Source organism: Orcinus orca, chromosome 12 (assembly GCF_937001465.1).
Source record: "Orcinus orca chromosome 12, mOrcOrc1.1, whole genome shotgun sequence".
In the NCBI taxonomy this organism is placed as follows: domain Eukaryota; kingdom Metazoa; phylum Chordata; class Mammalia; order Artiodactyla; family Delphinidae; genus Orcinus; species Orcinus orca.
This window is the reverse complement of record NC_064570.1, coordinates 56,522,924-56,544,049: the sequence shown is the minus strand read 5'-3', so window position 1 is coordinate 56,544,049 and position 21,126 is coordinate 56,522,924. Positions and strand designations below refer to the sequence as shown.

Here is a 21,126-nt window from a genome sequence, read left to right as displayed (position 1 = left end):
TAACGATGATTCGTGAAACTTCTAATAAGGCCAAGGACATGAATTTGATTTCTTTGTGGGTCAGAATGTTCTATGGCTGAGTTAAACACTTAATCATGACCATCTTGCAACTGGGTGGGTGGAAGAGGCATAAATTAAATCAAGTAAGAAAGCAAGTTAGAGAAGTACTAACATTTCATTTCTACTGAGAAAAATCCCAGTCTTCATGTCCTTCTGATGATAGGTTAGTACTTTATCTATTAAAGATGGTAGGTTACAAATACAATTAGAAAAAATGGGTTTTGTAAGATTTACCTCTGTAAATCTAAATACATTTTATCATAGACATGCTTGTAAAGATTTTGATCATAGACATGCTTCTAAAGATTTGTGTAAATAAAATTTATGTAAATTCCCTAATATTTCAAATATATTTCTGACATGAATTTTATGAATAATCAGTATGCAATTTTTTCCCTGAAGAGAAAATTTATATAAGCATAAATGTTATGAAGTTTGTTTGATGAACATAAATTTAGAGCAAATTTAGAAAGGCCAGTGATTTAATGTATAGAATATGGGCTATGAAATGTAACAGTGGATGTTTCGATTAGTTGTATGGTTTTATGTAATTTAACTTCCCTGAGCCTCTGGTTCTGTTTTATAAAATAGAGGTAATAATGTCTATTTTTAGGGTTGTTTTGAGGATTAGAGATTGTATGTGCATTGTAGGCAGATGACATTTTTATCAGCTATTATCCTGATTCAAATGTTCAACATCAGTAAGCCGATGTAGCCATCTCCATAACAAGGACACACCTGCTATTAGACCCAGGTGGTTTACATTTAAAATATGACTTCAGACAATCTCATGATGGTGTCTTCTCTCATCACTTTGAAAATATTTTCCTTATGTTTTCTGTCTTCCGTTGTTGCTGTTGTCAGCTGTCCATCCAGTTGTCTTTCCTTTGTTGGTAACCCTGTGATAAGGGTAAATCACAAATGTTACATGGGTAATGTGAACAGTCACAAGTGTTGTGGTTTTAACATGGTGACAATGAACCAGTTGCTCCTAAAGGTAAAGAAAACTCTTGCTGATACTAGAGAGAATTTTCTCCTTTGAGACTTTGTAGAAAAACATGTAATAAACAAAAATTCTCAATATTTTCTTCCCTAACTACCTTAAAATAGGCCCTCATCCTCCATCACTATATTCCCTTATTCTCATGTAATTTTTTCCATAGGACTGATTGCTTCTTTTTTTTTAAATTAATTTTTATATTTTTGAACTTTATTTATTTTTGGCTGCGTTGGGTCTTCATTGCTGCATGCAGGCTTTCTCTAGTTGCACCGAGCGGGGGCTCCTCTTCATTGCAGTGCACAGGCTTCTTATTGTGGTGGCCTCTCTTGTTGCGGAGCACGGGCCTTAGGTGCACGGACTTCAGTAGTTGTGGCATGTAGGCTCAGTTGCTGTGGCCCACGAGTTTAGTTGCTCCAGCATGTGGGATCTTCCCGGACCAGGGATCGAACCCGTGTCGCTTGCATTGGCAGGAGGATTCCCAACCACTGTGCCACCAGGGAAGTCCTGGACTGATTGCTTCTTGACACTGAGGTTTATTTGTGTGTATTATCTTTCCCTCTACCTCCCACCCCTGCCCCAGAATGTTAGCTGCTCTATCACACCAACTAACTTTAGTCTTTGGTGGCTCTGTTCAAAATAAGGTTTCTGAGTATATTCGTTTGCTGGGGCTGTCATAACAAAATACTACAGGCTGGGTTGCTTAAACAGAAGAAATTTATTTTCTCAATATTCTGGAGGCTAGAAGTCCAAGATCAAGGTGTCGACAGGTTTAGTTTCTCCTGAGGCCTCTCCGCTTGGCTTGCGAGTGGCCACCTTCTGGCTGTGTCCACACATGGCCTTTTCTCTGTGCATGTGCACCCCTGGAGTATCTTTCTTTTATAAGAGCACCAGTCATATTGGATTAGGATCCCATCCTCATGGTCTCATTTTAACTTAATTACCTCTTTAAAGACCCTGTTTCCATATAGAATCACTCTGAGGAACTGGCAGTTAGGGCTTCAACTTATGAACTTGGTGGTGGTGGAAGCAGGGGCACAATTCAGTCCATAACACTGAGAAAGGGAGCCTCACTGGCTTAGTTTAGGCTCACAGTCACAGAAGTCAAAATAGTGAGGAAAGTGGAATCAATACCCAGCAGAAGATAGGAGAAAAAGTGTTAGTTATTTAAAAACCTGATAGCTAATATGTCTTCCCTAAGGAACTCGAAAGAAAGCTATTCTATGTTGCTAGTGAATTGCAGAGACAAAAGCTCTAGTTTCAGTTATTTTTTAAATTGTGGTAAAAAATACATAACATAAAATTTACTTTTTTACCATTTTTAGATGTACAGTATAGTATTGTTATCTGTATGCATGTTGTTGAACAAGCTACCTCTAGAAAAATTTTTATCTTGCAAAACTGAAACTCTATTCCCATCGAACAACAATCCCCCTTCTCCCTCCCCCCAGCCCTTGGCACCACAATTCTATTGATACTTTCTAAGAGTTTAACAATTTTAGACACCTGACATAAGTGGATTCATGCCGTATTTGTCCTTCTGTGACTGGCTTATTTCACTTAGCATAATGTCCTCAAGCTTCACTTGTGTGTAGCATAGGTTTTGTCCAAGGCTGAATAATTAGTTTCAGTGATTTTTTTAAAAGGCAACAATAAATTTTACCAAAATATTTTATCACCTTTACTTCAAATTTCTCTCGCAACATCTTTTGAATTTCTCTCCTCCTATTTAAGTATCCAAAATTGTTTTTAATGTAGGTCTTTATGTAGCAAATACTGTTCGACTACATAGGACATAGTGTCTCTGTGTTTTCATAAAACTCAGGACTGAGTTTACTTTTGGATTTTCTTTCTTTCTTCCTCTCTCATTTCCTTTTGTCCTCCCACCCACTGTTCCTTCCTTTCTTTATTGTGTATTCATTAAGTGCCTACCTTGTGTCAGCCATTGTGGTAAGAATTGAGAATTCAATAAAAATCCCATTGCAGCAAAGCTTCCGAGGTCTTATAGATCTGAGAATACCTTATCATGCCTTCACATTTTAATGGCTACATAGAAAACTCTATATTCTAAATTCTTGTTCTTTAATACTTTGGAGACTTTTCTCCATTGACTTCTTTCATCCAGTGTTGCTACTGAAAAATCTGAAGTCAGTCTAATTCTTATTCCTTTGTATATTCTCTGTTCTTTCTCTTTGTAACCTTTATTTTTTAAAATTAATTAATTTTTTTGGCTGCAATGGGTCTTCGTTGCTGCATGCAGGCTTTCTCTAGTTGCAACGAGCAGGAGCTACTCTTCGTTGTGGTGCACGGGCTTCTCACTGCGGTGGCTTACTCTTGTTGTGGAGCACGGGCTCTGGGTGCACGGGCTCAGTAGTTGTGACTCGCGAGCTCTATAGCACAGGCTCAGTAGTTGTGGCACACGGGCTTAGTTGCTCCACAGCATGTGGGATCTTCCTGGACCAGGGCTTGAACCTGTGTCCCCTGCATTGGCAGGCAGGTTCTTAACCACTGTGCCACCAGGGAAGCCTCTCTTTTTCTTTGATGCCCATAAACATCACTCTGGTGTGTCTCAAGGTGGATTTTCCCTGTTTCTTCTCTTTGACACTTTAAGGACCTTTTCAATCTGAAGTATTTCACCTTTAGAAAAAAATTCTGGAAAATATAACTTCATTATTTCTTCAGATATTCCCTCCTAGTCAAAGGCTTTGAGAAGCAGCCAAGTAAACACTGAGAATCCTTTTGACCCATGCTTTTGGAATATTTATTTACAAGGTTCAGTTTTGTAGATTAGATTTCTTTCTCTAAATCCAATCATGAAATGTCATTCTGTAATGAATGATAAGGAAATGCTTTCTATTGGTTTTCAGTTTTCAGAATCAACATATAGACAAAGTGAAAAAATTTATCTTAGTTAGAGACTAAGATGCAAATTCTATAGACCTTGACAGTAAAATAATGGTATATCTGACTGAGTTTTGGAGAAGTAGAATGAGCTACAGAAGTACTAATATTTTTCATGTTTATAGCAAGGAGTTAGGGAATGTAAATTAAAGAACGAGACGTTTAAGCAGATTACTTAAAATTTTCAAGTAAACCTAATAAAATAAAAATATAATAAAGACTGAATGGGGAGGGGAAGGTGCAGAAAACGAGCTAATTTCTCATTTTTTCTGCTAGAGACAACAATCAATAAAAGAAATAGAGGTGTAGTGGTATCAGCAATATTGTTATATGCTTATATAGATAACCTCGAGAAGATAACCTAGAATCTAGATAATCCTTGTTATTAAGGGGATAACGAAGGTAATCGCTAGAACTAAAGCCAGAAATTGTATAAAAAATTGTCATCTATGGGGAATGGAATTGGGAGTGGGAGGCAGGAAGAAAGACTTGCTTTTCATTTTAAACCCCTCTGTATTTTTAAAATTTTTGTTTCTATTACACCTATTACCCTTATAATAAGAGCAAAATAGAAGCCTTTTTACTTAGAAAAGAATATCTGCCATTCTGGGGAAGGATAAATATTATCTTCACAATTTTTGCCACATTGTATTTTTATGGTTACATTTTTAAACAAAGTATTATCGGATTGTCTTCAGATTACCCCATCTCCTGATCATGACAGAAGGCCTATTGCTATTTTTAAAAAATGAATGCTAGAATTCATATTCTCAATTAGGTTAGCGATTTATGGACATTTGTGATTTCTGTCCAAACTACGGTTCTTAATTTAAATTTTCCATCTGAATTGTCCTGGACTGTTACCATGGGGACAGTTATAGAAGTTCAAAAATAAAACTTAATAGATCTTTATATTCTGAAACCTCCAATATTAGTGAGGATTTATTTTCAAGTGCCTTCTGTTAGGGTATTTACTTATACCTTGGCTTCTTTTGCAGTTTATCTTTTTTCATAGTTACTATTCAGTGCATTTATTTCTCATAGCAACACTCATCTAGACATATTTAAAACTAATTGCCTGAGTCTGGAGGTGAACAGTTTTTCTATTCTATTTGTCCTTGTTCCAGTGAATGAATGTTAGATTTGTTGTTTTTTAAGGTAATCCCTAGTCAGCAGGTTAATGTGCTTAGGATGCTACTGATCCGTGTGTTTTCTTGGATTGATAATAAAATAGAATACATTTTTCAAATAAGATTTTTGTCATTAAAAGCTTAAGCAAGCTACATAAAGAAAGAAAATAACACAGGATTGTAAAATTCAAATAATTAATCATATGTATACATAGTTATTTCCTTTTTAATCCTGGATTTAATTCCTTATTGTTTCCTGCTAGTGTTTACAATGATTTATGTTCACTCTTATATTTAGGGCAAAGGCACTTAAATTCAATCACCAAAGAAAGAGAATAAACATTTGAAGAAAGACCATTGCCATCATATCTCAAATCTCAAATTATCCTAGTGCTATAAGTCAAATTCACTGAAGTCTTTGAGTATCAAAAGTCTACTCTGTGTCTGGTATTGTACAAAGTATTATGGAAAGTGAAAAAGAAATAGTAGTTCCTATCCTTGAAATGTTAGCCATTTAGCTGTGGAGATGGAATTTAGATAAATGAAACAAATGTAATATAATACCTATCCTTCAGAGTTACAAATGTAAATATTCAAACAATTCAGAAATGGCAAATATGAAGGGGAGCCACGGTAGTAAAACCTAGTGATGGGAAAAGCATTTTTATCTCAGGTTTAAAGGGATTTTACGATTTAGATGTATCGTTGACAAGCAAATGGCCATCTAAGAAAAAATAAGACTCTGGACATTTGGAAAGAGCATGGCTTATTTGCTTACTAGAGGACACAGTGGTGTAGGGGAAATAGAATGTGTGATTAACAGCCCTCCCCCCGCCCCCCGCCTTTTTGTGGTGTAAATCCATTGGCACTACTTTTGTGTGATTTACTCAAATGATGGTCATGGGGGGTTGTAGGTTTCCTTAAGTTTCCTTTCTGTTATCCCTGATCCTTCACTAAAGACATGTCACAAATTTCAATTTCCCATGTAATTAAGGGTTGATGGTGTGCTATGGGGAATTAAAGAGGAGTACCTGGTCAACATTTATGGCAAAGTAGACAATGAATGAGCAGAGTTCTTTCTCTGAGGCCAGATGATGATAGTGGAGGTGGCCACTGGATGAGGGTAGCTATAACCAACGGTAAAGCAATTTTAGGAGGGTCATCAGCATCAAAGTAGCAGTGCTGGCCTGAGGGAGCAGCTGATGATAGGACATGAGAGCACATGAGAGGTAGCACACTGGAAAATTGTCTGAAATCACTCAGGCACAGTTTGAAAGGGAGATGATTTCTAGCAATAAAACTAGCAGAAGCTCATTCCGACATATTTTGGGCCACATTTTTCACCATTATTTATTATTGTACTGGTTGCCTTTGCATTCCTTTATGTCTTTTACCACAACAAATAGGAAGGGTAACTGATGTCCCAAGTCTCAATGAAATTCTGAGTAGTGGTAGGCACTTTGAATCTGGAGATAGAAATTAGTAACTAGCTAGTATTAGTAGATTTTTAAACATGGGGATTGTAGTAAGGTCTTAGATGCTCGATCTATAAAGTGAGAAGGTTGAGCAAAACAATCTCTATTTATTTTTCTTATAAAAAGCTATTAGTCAACCCATTACCTAGCGATATGTTTTCTGTCCATCTGCAATGTCAAAGGAAAGATCATTGATTCACTCTACTTTCTGCCCTCCATTCTCAAACTCAACCTTAAAAATGTATTCACATAAGGAACTTCCCTGGTGGCACAGTGGTTAAGAATCCGCCTGCCAATGCAGGGGACATGGGTTCAAACCCTGGTCCAGGAGGATCCCATATGCCGCAGAGCAACTTAGGCCCGTGCACCACAACTACTGAACCTGTGCTCTAGAGCCCACGAGCCACAGCTACTGATGCCTGGGTGCCTAGAGCCCGTGCTGCGCAGCAATAGAAGCCAGCGCAATGAGAAGCCCATGCACCGCAATGAAGAGCAGCCCCTGCTCACCACAGCAATGAAGACGCAACACACCAAGAATAAATAAATGAATTAAAAATATATATATATAGCTGGCCTTCAATAAATATTAAAAAAAATGTATTCACATAAAACTTTGAAAATTGTCACTTGATTTAGCTTTCTTGAAGAACATGCTGATTGAGTTTATTATTCTTAATCTGTGTTTTAAAAAGATTAACACAAAGCCAGATCTGTATTTCAACTTCATTGTCCCTTGTGATAAATCAGTACCTGAAAACCGTCACTTGAATGATTGCTGTACAACCTAAAATAAATGAAAGAAAACAATCTGTTTTTCTATATAAAGGAAATACATGTTTATTGTACAAAATATTGTAAAGTATAAGGGAGACAAAGTTATCCACAATCTAAAAAAAATATATAGCCAGAAACCTATATTTTATAAATGACAAGAGATAACATCTTTCTGCCTTTCAGTGCTGATGGTTTCCTATGCTGAATGTATCTTTGACTATGTGTATAATTATTTCCTTAGTTTACCTACACAAAAGGGAACGTATGGGTCAAAAAATATGAACACAGTTAAAACTCTAGACTAAAATAGCATCAAAATTTCCTTCTAGAAAAGTTTTACCAGTTTACATTCCTACAAAAGTATGAATGTTTGTCCTCACATTTTCTTGCAAGTACGGAACAAGTAATTTGTCATTTTGATAGGTGAAAATATTATTTTATTGTAATTGTATTCTGTACTTCTTTGGTAATAGTTTTATATGTTTTGCCTATTTTTAAAAATTGGTTTGCTTTATTTTTTATTAAGTTTTGAGAGTTCCTTATATATTCTTAATCCAGATCCTTTATCAAGTATGTGATTTGTAAGTGTTTTCTCAGTTTGTAGTTTTTCTTTTCATTTTCTTAACAGTATCTTTTGAAGAGCCTTATTATTATGCTTATATTTGATGCCTTTGTATCACTTTAGTTAAAATTAAAAGAAGAAAGAGAGAAGAGGTAGAAAGAGAGAGAAGAGAGACGAGAGAGAAGAAAACTGGTTGCTTTAGGTTATGTGCTCAACTGTTGGCTATGGAAAGATGGCATTTTGATATTTTCACCAAGATTGCACATAATAGACAAGGCTGCCCACTCTCACCACTATTATTCAACATAGATTTGGAAGTTTTACCCATAGCAATCAGAGAAGAAAAAGAAATAAAAAGAATCCAGGGCCTCCCTGGTGGCGCAGTGGTTGAGAGTCCGCCTGCCGATGCAGGGTCACGGGTTCGTGCCCCGGTCTGGGAAGATCCCATATGCCATGGAGCGGCTAGGCCCATGAGCCATGGCCACTGAGCCTGTGCGTCCGGAGCCTGTGCTCCTCAACGAGAGAGGCCACAACAGTGAGAGACCCGCATACTGCAAAAAAAAAAAAAAAAAGAATCCAACTCAGAAAAGAAGAAGTAAAGCTGTCATTGTTTGCAGATGACATGATATTATACATACAGAATCCTAAAGATGCTAGCAGAAAACTATTAGAGCTAATCAATGAATTTGGTAAAGTAGCAGGATACAAAATTAATGCACAGAAATCTCTTGCATTCCTATACACTAATGATGAAAAATCTGAAAGTGAAATTAAGAAAACACTCACATTTACCATTGCAACCAAAAGAATAAAATATCCAGGAATAAACCTACCTAAGGAGACAAAAGACCTGTATGCAGAAAATTATAAGACACTGATGAAAGAAATTAAAGATGATACAAATAGATGGAGAGATATAACATGTTCTTGGATTGGAAGAATCAACATTGTAAAAATGACTCTACTACCCAAGGCAATCTACAGATTCAATGCAATCCCTATCAAACTACCACTGGCATTTTTCAAAGAATTAGAACAAAAAATTCACAATTTGTATGGAAACACAAAGACCCCAAAGAGCCAAAGCAATCTTGAGAAAGAAAAATGGAGCTGGAGGAATCAGGCTCCCTGACTTCAGACTATACTACAAAGCTACAGTAATCAAGACAGTATGGTACTGGCACAAAAACAGAAATATAGATCAATGGAACAGGATAGAAAGCCCAGAGATAAACCCACACACATATGGTCACCTTATCTTTGATACAGGAGGCAAGAATATAGAGTGGAGAAAAGACAGCCTCTTCAAAAAGTGGTGCTGGGAAAACTGGACAGCTACGTGTAAAAGAATGAAATTAAAACACTCCCTAACACCATACACAAAAATTAACTCAAAATGGATTAAAGACCTAAATGTAAGGCCAGACACTATTAAACTCTTAGAGGAAAACATAGGCAGAACACTCTATGACATAAATCACAGCAAGATCCTTTCTGACCCACCTTCTAGAGAAATGGAAATAAAAGCAAACATAAACAAATGGGACATAATGAAACTTAAAAGCTTTTGCACAGCAAAGGAAACCATAAACAAGACGAAAAGACAGCCCTCAGAATGTGAGAAAATATTTGCAAATGAAGCAAGTGATGAAGGATTACTCTCCAAAATATACAAGCAGCTCATGCAGCTCAATATCAAAAAAAACCAAACAACCCAATCCAAAAATGGACAGAAGACCTAAATAGACATTTCTCCAAAGAAGATATACAGATTGCCAACAAACACATGAAAGAATGCTCAACATCATTAATCATTAGAGAAATGTAAATCAAAACTACAACGAGGTATCATCTCACACCAGTCAGAATGGCCAACATCAAAAAATCTACAAACAATAAATGCTGGAGAGGGTGTAGAGAAAAGAGAACCCTCTTGCACTGTTGGTGGGAATGTAAATTGATACAGCCACTATGGAGAACAGTATGGAGGTTCCTTAAAAAAAACTGAAAATAGAACTACCATATGACCCAGCAATCCCACTATTGGGCATATACCTTGAGAAAGCCATAATTCAAAAAGAGTCATGTACCAAAATGTTCATTGCAGCTCTATTTACAATAGCCAGGGCATGGAAGCAACCTAAGTGTCCATCAACAGATGAATGGATAAAGAAGATGTGGTGCATATATACAATGGAATATTACTCAGCCATAAAAAGAAAAGATATTGAGTTATTTGTAGTGAGGTGGATGGACCTAGAGTCTGTCATACAGAGAGAAGTATGTCAGAAAGAGAAAGACAAATACCGTATGCTAACACATATGTATGGAACCTAAAAAAAACAAAAAACGGTCATGAAGAACCTAGGGGAAAGACGAGAATAAAGACACAGACCTTCTAGAGAATGGACTTGAGGATACAGGGAGGGGGAAGGGTAAGCTGGGACAAAGCGAGAGAGAGGCATGGACATATATACACTACCAAACGTAAAATAGATAGCTAGTGGGAAGCAGCCGCATAGCACAGGGAGGGCAGCTCGGTGCTTTGTGACCACCTAGAGGGGTGGGATAGGGAGGGTGGGAGGGAGGAAGATGCAAGATGGAAGAATTATGGGGACATATGTATATGTACAACTGATTCACCTTTTTTTTTTTTTTTTTTTGTGATACGCGGGCCTCTCACTGCTGTGCCCTCTCCCGTTGCGGAGCACAGGCTCCAGACGTGCAGGCTCAGCAGCCATGTCTCACGGGCCCAGCCACTCCGCGGCATATGGGATCTTCCCAGACCGGGGCACGAACCCGTGTTCCCTGCATCGGCAGGCGGACTCTCAACCACTGCGCCATCAGGGAAGCCCTGATTCACCTTTTTATAAAGCAGAAACTAACACACCATTGTAAAGGAATTATACTCCAATAAAGATGTTTAAAAAAAAAAACATTTCACATAATGGGTATTCATCAAAAGGAACAAGAAAAGGGTTATGGTTGTTATATGATTTCATTTGAGGAAAGATATGGACCCTTTTGGTAGAAAATGCACAAATGCAGTGAATGATGCATTTTGCATACAGTTACTTAAGAAGACTCTGAATTGCACAGGAACCCAGAAAGATTTGGAAAAGCAGTGGCATTGCTAAATTAAAACCTCTCTTCATAGTCTTTTTTTTCACATCTCTCAGAATTTCTATGGTTATCAAATCATAGCTGCCCAGCTAAATTAAACTTTGGCTTTCCAGTATTTTTTTGTGTAAATCCAGCCTTGATTGAAAATCACTGCATAATGCCAGGTTCTTTGTGGGCAAAAAATACTAGTGATATTGGCAGAATTATTGGGGATGAACTCATCAAGGTTCAGATTTCATAATATCCTAAGCTTTCATGATATCCTTTAAAACCAGAAGCTAAAAAAGGCAAGTCAATAGTTGAAATTCAAGTAGACACAGAATATTGGTCATACCTTATAATGGTCTTTGTGATACTCCAATTCTTCTAGTCAAAGAAATCAATGAGTGAAGATATAGACTTGTTTAGGAACTTAAGCCCAAATAAACATATTATCTCTGCTTCCCTATGGTACCAAACCCCAATACTACTTTACGTTCAGTACCAACATTATAAGCACATGTTCTGCTTTTCTCTAGATTGAAAAAGTCAACCCCTGCCCCTCCCCCCCAAAAAACTGGAAGTTCAACAATTTTGGGGGCAGTTATGCCTTGGAGATTTACTGAGACACCCTCCTATTTTCCACAGCTTCTTAGGAACTTCAGTACTGTAAATTTTTCTTATCTAATATGTGGGTGACCTTTTGTATGTTTTCAAGATGAGGGGGGCTTAAAGATTAGCTTCTGCATACTTACTATTTTAACTTTTAAAGGTTATATCATTTCCAAAGAAAAATTACAATTTCCTCAGAACAGAGTCCATTGTCCAGAATATAATTTATTCTAAGGAGAGTAAATTTTTCATGCTTGACAGATTACAAGCCATTCAAAACTTTCCTAGACAGATTACTAAGAGACAATTAACAGATTTTCTGGTTTTCACTAGCTACTGCGAGTCACATCTCCATATAACTTGTTTAGTCCTTGGTAACTGAAACTCTTTCCTGAGAATCTAAATATTAGCAGCTGTTTTGTGACTTCTTCAAAAGCCTTATATTCTGGGTCTTCTGAACTACAAAACTTTCTACCTATTTCTACATCAATGCCCTGGGATACTCTCTTAATGTTCTGATACAAACCCATGGGAACCATCACAGACCAAGTGTTTATCTCAGCCTTTTCCTAGACCCATATCTCCTCATCTAAGCAGCAGCCGCCAAACAAGTAGAACATTATAGTGACTTGGTTTCAGGATCTTCCTTAAACATGATGGTATCTCATCCTGTGTAATCTTTACTACTTGCTGAAAACAGATGACATTATTCAGCAAGCGGGCTTACTTCCAATGAAATTTTATTGCTTTTTTCTTATACATTGTATCCATCATTGTAGTATTTTAAATTCTACTAATCTTTATTACCCAGAAAAGGGAATTCCATGGCTGTCTAGAGTCTGTTCAAGAACTGACTATGCCTTGAACGGATTTGTTATAAACATCCATAGAAAATCCTGGCTTAGTATTGTTTATTGATGAGTCAACTCTTACTTCTGAAACTGGGAAATATTAGACAAGATATGTCATGACATATCTCATTTCACTCTTAGGATATGACCCTTCATCCGAAGTAAATTTAGCCCAGATGGTCAAATTTTTTTGTACTTGCCAATTGATAAGAGACAAGAGTTAATATATACACTTATAGAAGGTAGGCTGTTGGAGTGGTCCATGATTTTGGACTGCTTTGGAAACAAAGGAGATTTTTAAAAATTATGGTTATGTATCTGTGTAGACACACATATATATCTTAGTCCATTTGGGATGCTATAACAAAAATACCATAGACTGGGTGGCTTAAACAACAAACATTTATTTCTCACAGTTCTGGAGGTTGAGAAGTCCAAGTCCAAGGTGCCTATAACCATCACCATGATCTATTTCCAGGACTTTTTCATCATCCCAAACAGAAATTATATCCCCATTAAACAGTGACTCCTCACTGCCCACTCTTCTCAGCCCTGGTAACCTCTATTCTACTTTCTGTCTCTATGAATTTTCCTATTCTAGGTACCTCATATAAGCAGAATCATACAATGTTTTTTCTTTTGTGTCTGGCTTACCTCACTTAGCATAACATAACATTAAGGTAAATATATTAATATAAACATAAAGTATTTTCCACAGTGGTTGCAACACCTTACATTCCTGCTAGTAATGCATGAGGGTTCCAATTTCTTCACATCCTTGCTAGCACTTGTTATTTTCCATATTTTTAATAATATCCATCCTAAGGAGTGTGAAGTAGTAACAGTAAAGGTTTTTCACCTTAGCAGTTAACTCAGTTAAAAATGATTAACAGGGCTTCCCTGGTGACGCAGTGGTTGAGAGTCCGCCTGCTGATGCAGGGACACGGGTTCGTGCCCCGGTCCAGGAAGATTCCACATGCCAGGGAGTGGCTGGGCCCGTGAGCCATGGCCGCTGAGCCTGCGCGTCCGGAGCCTGTGCTCTGCAACGGGAGAGGCCACAGCAGTGAGAGACCCGCGTAACGCAAAAAAAAAAAAAGAAAAGATTAACAGATTAAGTAACTTTTAAATGCTCTAGTACTTCCTAAGGAGTTGGCTGTCATAAAGGTTGAAGCCATGCAAAAACAGCATGAAGGAACAAAAAAAAGCCTAGATAATCAATATGGCAGGCAGGCCTCACTAAGGTTCTGGCTCCCATCATGGCCCTAGAAGCCAATTCTTTTGAGAGGTTGAAGGAAGTTTTTATGGAATGGCAGTGATTGGCTCCAGAATATGAAGAGTTATTGGAAAAATTCCAGTTGTAAATTACCTGAAGATAATCTCTGACACTTCAAAGTGGATACTCGGTGTCACTCAAGGACTTTAACTAGAACCTTGACAAAAATTTCACATGAAATTACCTACCATAAGAAGTACAAATTGACTACTATAGTCAGTCAACACTGATGGGGAAATTTTTACTAAGATTGTACGTGTTTGTAAGGATGGACATGGACAAGAACCCAGGCTTCTAGGTCCCCATGGACATTTTTGAAGGAGTTCAAATAACTGCCTCCTTCTATGGGTTTTTAATATGTCCTTCTGATCATTGTTTGCTTATTCTTAGAGTGGATGAAACATTTCCTTCCTGGAGAGCTATGTTCTGACAGTAGCAAACACACTGTTGATTTTATGTTCCCAACCTGGGGAGGTCCAATCAATCTCTCCAGTGATAGAGGCACTCATTTTAATGGGACTGTTAGAAAATTTTGTAAAGCCTTGAACTTATCCAGAAACTTCATTGTTCTCATCTCCTCGAACCTCAAGAAAATGAGACAGAATTAATGATATTTTAAAACTGAAGCTACCAAAACTGACACTTCTGGGCTTCCTCTGACTCTCAAGATCCTGAGGTTCACACCCTCTGGCACTAATCAATTCTTACCATGTGAACTTGTTACAAGTTACCCTTTGACATTGCTTCCCTGGTTTTGGACTCTACTTCAGACATACACGGCAAATTACTGCAAACCATTCATGCTATATATCCATTCTTACTGCAACAGATTCAAGTTGTCTTTCCTTTACATCCTCCTAAGCAACTCTATATGGGCTAAAACATGGAGACTTCCTCTTCAGGAAAAAGACACAAGAGGGGAAAACAAAACTGTTAGGAGGCATGTTGGAAAGAACTTTATCAGATACTTCCAGCCACTCTAACGGCAGTTAAACTCTACAGTGTAGAGCCCTAGATTTATGTCTTCTAGTTAAAAAGACACAGGATTTCACCCTCGGTATTAGTTATCTATCACTGAGGAGCAAATTATTCAACAAATGACCCCCAGATTTGGTGACTTAAAACAGTAAACATTTGTTATTCCACATAATTTCTGAGGGTCAAGAATTGAGAATGACATAGCTGGTAATTTTGGATCAGGGTCTCTCACGAGGTTCCAGTCAAGCTATCAGCTGGGGCTGCAATCATCTGAAGTCCTGACTGGACTAGACTATCCATTTCCAAGATTATTCACATGACTATTGGCTAGGAGCCCTCAGTATCTCATCAGTGGACCTCTCTATATGGTTGCATGCGACATGGCAACTGGCTTTCTCCAGAGCAAAAATGATTGGAGACAAGAGAGAGAGGAAGAGAGGGAGAGAGAGAAAACACAACCAAGAAGGAAGCCAGTGTGTTTTATCATTTAATCTCATAAGTGACATACCATCACTTCTGCCATAATCTATTAATCACACAGACCAAACCTGGTACAGTGTGGGACTACACAAGGGTGTGAATACCAAGAAGTGGTAGGCAAAAATACCCACTGATACCTGGAGTGCCATTCTAATGTCTATTATAAAACTGAGGTTTCTTAGAATCCTTAGCAGCAGATGGTCTTTGAAAGGAGACAGCTTCCACCAAGAGTTTTGAATGAAGAAGACGGCTGCATGACATGGATAGCTTCTACTTCAGAGCTATGGAACAGATTCTAAAGGACTGGAGCCACAGATTGTCATTCTTTAATCTACATGCTTTTGTTATTTAATTTTTTAGCCATTTCCCCCTTTTTTTCTGGCTTAAAAATCTGAATTTTAAAGAAACACACTTGTTATTTTTTAACTATGTTTAACTGTGTTTTTTTTAACTATGTTGAGTTCTCTGTGATCAACATTGCTTTCTTCCATCTTATTCACACCTAAATATAAGTCCAATATCTGGATGCAATTTGTTCATGATTTGGATTTGGGTAAAACATACAATTGAACCAATGGCTGAACTTGTAAACATTTTCTCCATGTCAACTAGCTCCCTTTCGTTCCAGTTCTTTACAATTAAAAAATGTGGTTTCATCAATCATATGACTCAATTACTAATGTGTGGTTTTTGTTGCTGTTTTTTTTTTTTGTGGAAGATAGCACATCAAGCAGATAACCAAAAACGAAAACACCCTGTTATGTCATACCTAGGAAGATAGAAAGGGAGGATTATGTAATACCCAGGTATCACTTGTAGGAGCACATCTCTGTATAACTGAACTTAAGAGGTAAGACTCAGAAAGGGAACCTGTATAATTTATTTAACACCTGTCTCATGTTTATAGCCCTTCCAAACAAGGTTTACCATGTAGGAAATCTTTGGATTTCCTATAAACAGAACATTTCATCTATTTCATGACATCTTTACTATATATTCACCCACCTAGTACCTAATACTTTTGAATACTGCTGAAACTATATAAGACTTGGCATCCACCCATGGGTATTTTGCCTAAGAATTTGTCATTGGGCAGCCCCCTACCATAGGTATTGAATTTGTGGCACAAAAGCCTACTGACTACTACCAACAAATCAGACAGCTACTTCTTATCTTAGTGAATTGATACCTGTTTCAGGGTAGTCAGGAGTCTACGATACTACTGAGGCTACATTTTGGTCCACTATTTGACACTCTCAGGAAAGGAGATAATTATATACCTTGTTTCAAGCAGGAGAAAAAAAAAACTGAGCTTCTCTTGAGATCTGAAAGCTTAACTACTCAAGGGACATTAGGGATGATTTTCTTCTGTCCTTAAGCCTCTTTATATCACTCTACTAGAGGCATGGATGGTAAAGAAAATCTTAACATGCCATCATTCAGAGATTGAAAGGAGAGTTAGATAATGTCAGAAATCCATAGAACTCCTTCTCAGTTCAAAGAATAAGAAAACCTAGGGAATTCCCTGTGGGTCCACTGGTTAAGTCTTCATGCTTCCACAGCAGGGGGCTTGGGTTTGATCCCTGGTCGGAGAACTAAGATTCCACATGCCGTGCGGTGCAGCCAAAAAAAGGAATAAAAAGAAGAAGCCCTAGACATAACTGAACTGCAGAGGTATTACAAATACCACTTTAGGAAGAGAATATTGCATTTCCATTCCTATAGATACTTCTGAGAATTTTAATATTACTAAGAAGGTCCAGGAAACAAAGAAAATGATGAGATTAGGCAGTTTGGCTAATATACCCACATCTAGTCTGAGGTTTTTTTATGGATGCAATCTGTTCTTTTGGTTTAATTATATCACCCTTAGCTTCTGGCTTAGATGTGGACTATAGAATCTGATCATAGTATTCTAAGTATTTGTGTTATAATGTTCAAATATGTAACCCTTAGAATCTTAAGTGCTTTTCATAGGCACTGTTCCATCAAATGATAATACAACAGAAAACAAGAAAACCTGATGTGTGTAATTGTTGAAATGATGAACAACGGACCCTGATATTTAATGATGGCTCTACAAACATCTCTTTAATCATTTCCCCTTATGATAACCATCTATACTCCAGGTCAGGTTAAAGAATGATCAAAAGGGAAGAATGAGAACTACCATCTGTATCAACAGGACTACAGTAAGATTTTAGACCAACGTTGTCAACATGACTTAGTTGTTTGTTCCAAGAAAATTTTGCCTGGGAGAGATACAGCTATAAACCAATAAACAACTTCATTGCTTCAGGAATTTCCTATAGATCAATTTATTGGAAACAATATAATCTGCTCCTCTGGGCAAACTGCTCACTTTTCAAACAGAGGTTTACTTTCCAAGAGTCTCTTCAAGACCTTCACTTTGCTATGTCTACCAATCCTAAGCTATTGTATCACAAATTTTTATTGAATCTTAACTAATTCCCTGTCTTGAAAGACTCATCTTTAACCACTTAAGCTCAAACTCCAAAGTCTTATAAATATTTCACTTCTGACATCCTTCTTCTGAGATACTGCTAAGGTATTGAGGTGGTATTCTCCCTTAGTGCCGTGAGTCCAAATGAACTTGGTTTGGCTTTATTAACAGGTTGTTGGGTGATATTTTGGGGGGTTCAGCAAGATATTACACAAATACCTTTTGACAAAAATAGGATTTCTGTTTCTTGTAAAGTTTTAATTTCATGCTTCTGTTGAGGTGATTAGGAGTTTAGAAAACTAATTTTTTAGAGATTGACTTAAATTTTTTTTCTTTTAAAATTTGCCCCAAATCTAAGTATATTATGGAAGTCTAATAAACCAGAACTGTTGATCTATGAGGGTTAATTAGTATTCTTTTCAGGAGGTAAGACGTTATTTCCGTACATTAAAATTGTTTTGAAAGATGTAATTGAGGTGAAAAAGGAATCAATTCCTGCTCCTTCTTCAATGGCAAAAATTTCCAAATTGAAAATAAGAGAAAATAGACAAGCTATTGTTGACAGTGTGAAGAGAGACGTGTTGAGAGTGAAATGAAAATAACTTTAAAACACTAAGTAATATAGGGCATTTAAAATAAAGATAACATCTGGAATAAGGTTTGATTGAAATTGTTTGTTAAAATTAGTCCTGTATCTCTCAGATTGAGTATTGATTTTGTGTATTTATATATTGTGCTGACAGAAAATGAATTGATGAAATTTAGAGATTTAGAAACTAGAATAGGGGAAAAAAGAGGACAGTTGGGTGACCTAAATTGCAGTTAAAAATCACTGCCTGCAAGTTATGAAAGGACTGTTTAGATTTCAAGAGAAAAATAAGAAATTCAGCTGTTTGAAGTAATACTGTAACTGACTTTCATTCCAAAGAATATGGATTAGTTGCATTGTACTTTTCCTTATTTGAAGTAGGAGTTATATAAAGTTACTGTTTTTACTCTATGTTGGGTCATTCCAAATGTTTCAACTATGTTGGAAAAGAAAATGATTCAGAAGAACTCTGATTAAAGAAGCCTTATGACTAGTGTTCTGGGTGTTTTAGAAACTAGAACACATTAATGAAACTTATTTATTTAAAAAGAATATAAATTTGGCTTAGTAGTGATTTTTGTTTTAGTGCAATTATGCTTGTAGCCTTCCTAAAAGCTTATTGTGCATCACCACCACATCCTGCTTTTATAGACAATGACTCTCAAACTATCTCTGTGAGACAGAGGGACAAAAGCATTGTATTTCACTTTTAATGAAGTGATAATCATTGAAGTCAAGTAGATTGGTCAGTATCATACACAGTAGAAATGTTTTGCAAATCTTCATTCTTGATATATATTATCAATGAGAATATTATACAACCAGAACACAAAACTCCTGTTTATAGATGTCACATTTTAAGGACTGTGAATAGAATCACAAATCAGTGGTATTACAAGCTGACAGCCTTTCTTCAGTAGAAAGCATCTCTATTTCCCACGAGTATGAAGAATCACACTTTTCATGTTTCAATACTTGAGAATACTTGTGAAGAATATAAGCTTCACTATGGCCAATGTGAGAAAGCATCCCTTCCCACAACAAAATCCAGCCCTCCTTTGAACCACTCAGACCAGTGGATACCACTTACTGATTGGTTTAGGCCTGGATAATCTGGACCAGTGACTGTGGATAAAAAAGTGGATTTGCCCTGATTGCCTGGGGCCCGGTTCATTCCTGGAATTGGGTACATTATCTTCTAACCTACAGGCAAGAATGGATGTTGGAAGGACAATCACAGTATAGTACTGCCTGTCCCCAAGCTTATGTTTATGCTGCTTTTCTAGAGTTAAATGAATTCTTCCCTTCTTTCTGCTTATTGAAATACTTCTCATCTTGGAGGATAAGGTAAAGAAAGTCTTACTTTCTTGCTACAAAATATCATCCTTGACTATTGTATCCCCATTCTTGTCCTTCTCTGTTAGATGTTTATTTTGTATCCCCACAATGTATAGCTGGATTACATACTGCTATTTGAAGTTGACCAGATACATATTTTAATGAGTTGGGAGTATAAATAAATAACAAAACATACCCTCATTTATCAGTCTGTGCTTGTTTCATGTAGGTTCCTTTTGTTTTTCAAGCCAGATTGTACACTCTTACTGGCAGGAATTTTGCCCTGTATTTCTCCTGTACCTCAGAGAATTGGGCTCAGAGTATAAACAGCAGATTAGTATTGTCTATTTCTTAATGATCCAAAACATAGCATTGTTTATTATTGTTATGTTCTTGGTTATTAACATTTTAAAACTTACTTTTAGAGATTGTATTTGGCTTTATCTTAAAATGGTATCAATTTTAGTAAAAAAAAAACCCAAACCCCCAAACTTTAAAAATTTCAATATAATCCCACAGTAGTCTTAGCTTCTTATGTCTCGTGTTAAGAAAATATATGATATAACAGAAGGAAGGCTATATACAAAAATTATTTTAACTGGAAAGAGATTCTCAGCTGTGCAAGAACTGTTACTCAAGCTCTCTTGAGTGCTTAATAAATATTTGGTCTTATTACTCTCTAGTTCATGTTTGCTTATTCATTGGAAAGTTAAATACCCTTATTTTCATAATGATTTTATTGTATATCAATCTTCTTTGTAACTCCTCTGAGAAAGGATGGTCAATGAGGCATTCTGTAAAGGAAGGTTAAAGGTTTTATGACTTTAATCTGCATATCAGACTCATAATTCCAAATGCTAATGGTTTTCTCAAGCTCCTTCTAATGGCTGTAGTGTTTTACTTTGCTTAATGCAGTTACTAAATAAATTATGAGTTACTATCAGCCTTCTCTGAAATATGATTATTTGAATCATAGAAAAATGATTGATATGCTGTGAATTAGATAGTTCTTTAGAGTGTGGATCCTGGAGCGACACAGTCTGTTTTTGATTCTTAACCAAATGACCTAAATTCTAGTTGAATGACATTGGACAAGTTACGTAACTTCTCTGTGCCTCAGTTTTCTCATTTGTAAAGTGGTGATTCTAATAGTACCTATATTATAGGATCCTCATGAGGTTTAACTTCATTTCTGCATGTAGGTTGTATACAAAATGTCATCACAGAATTACAGAATTAGAGATGGTAAAATCTATTTATGCTTTATTGAAAGATGATTGCTCTTAGATACCCCTTAAATTAGTATAAGTAAAATATCTAATGTATTATAAATATACAAGGGCAGCTTTTTAGAACCCAAAGGAGCTAATGCAGCTGTCAGCCACTTGGTCTGGAAGCAGGATCAGGACAGTAGCACAAGTCAAGGCAGTGTCTCTCTCTCTCTTTTTCTCTTCCTGTCTTGTGGGCTGTAAGGGCTCTCTGCCAAGATCTCTGTGTATGTGTCTGCTTTATGATTCCGTTTGTAGACAGACTTCCTCTG

At 36.8% G+C, this 21,126-nt stretch overlaps 1 long non-coding RNA gene across 1 annotated transcript in view; it reads left to right on the top strand.

The window, feature by feature from the left end:
• Window positions 1-10,457, top strand: part of LOC117199383 (uncharacterized) — a 45,219-nt gene extending 34,762 nt beyond the window's left edge. The window contains exon 4 of the long non-coding RNA XR_004480610.2: window positions 8,023-10,457. This is a non-coding gene — a long non-coding RNA (uncharacterized LOC117199383). The remainder of the gene's footprint in view (window positions 1-8,022) is intronic.
• The last annotated feature ends 10,669 nt before the right edge of the window (window positions 10,458-21,126 follow it).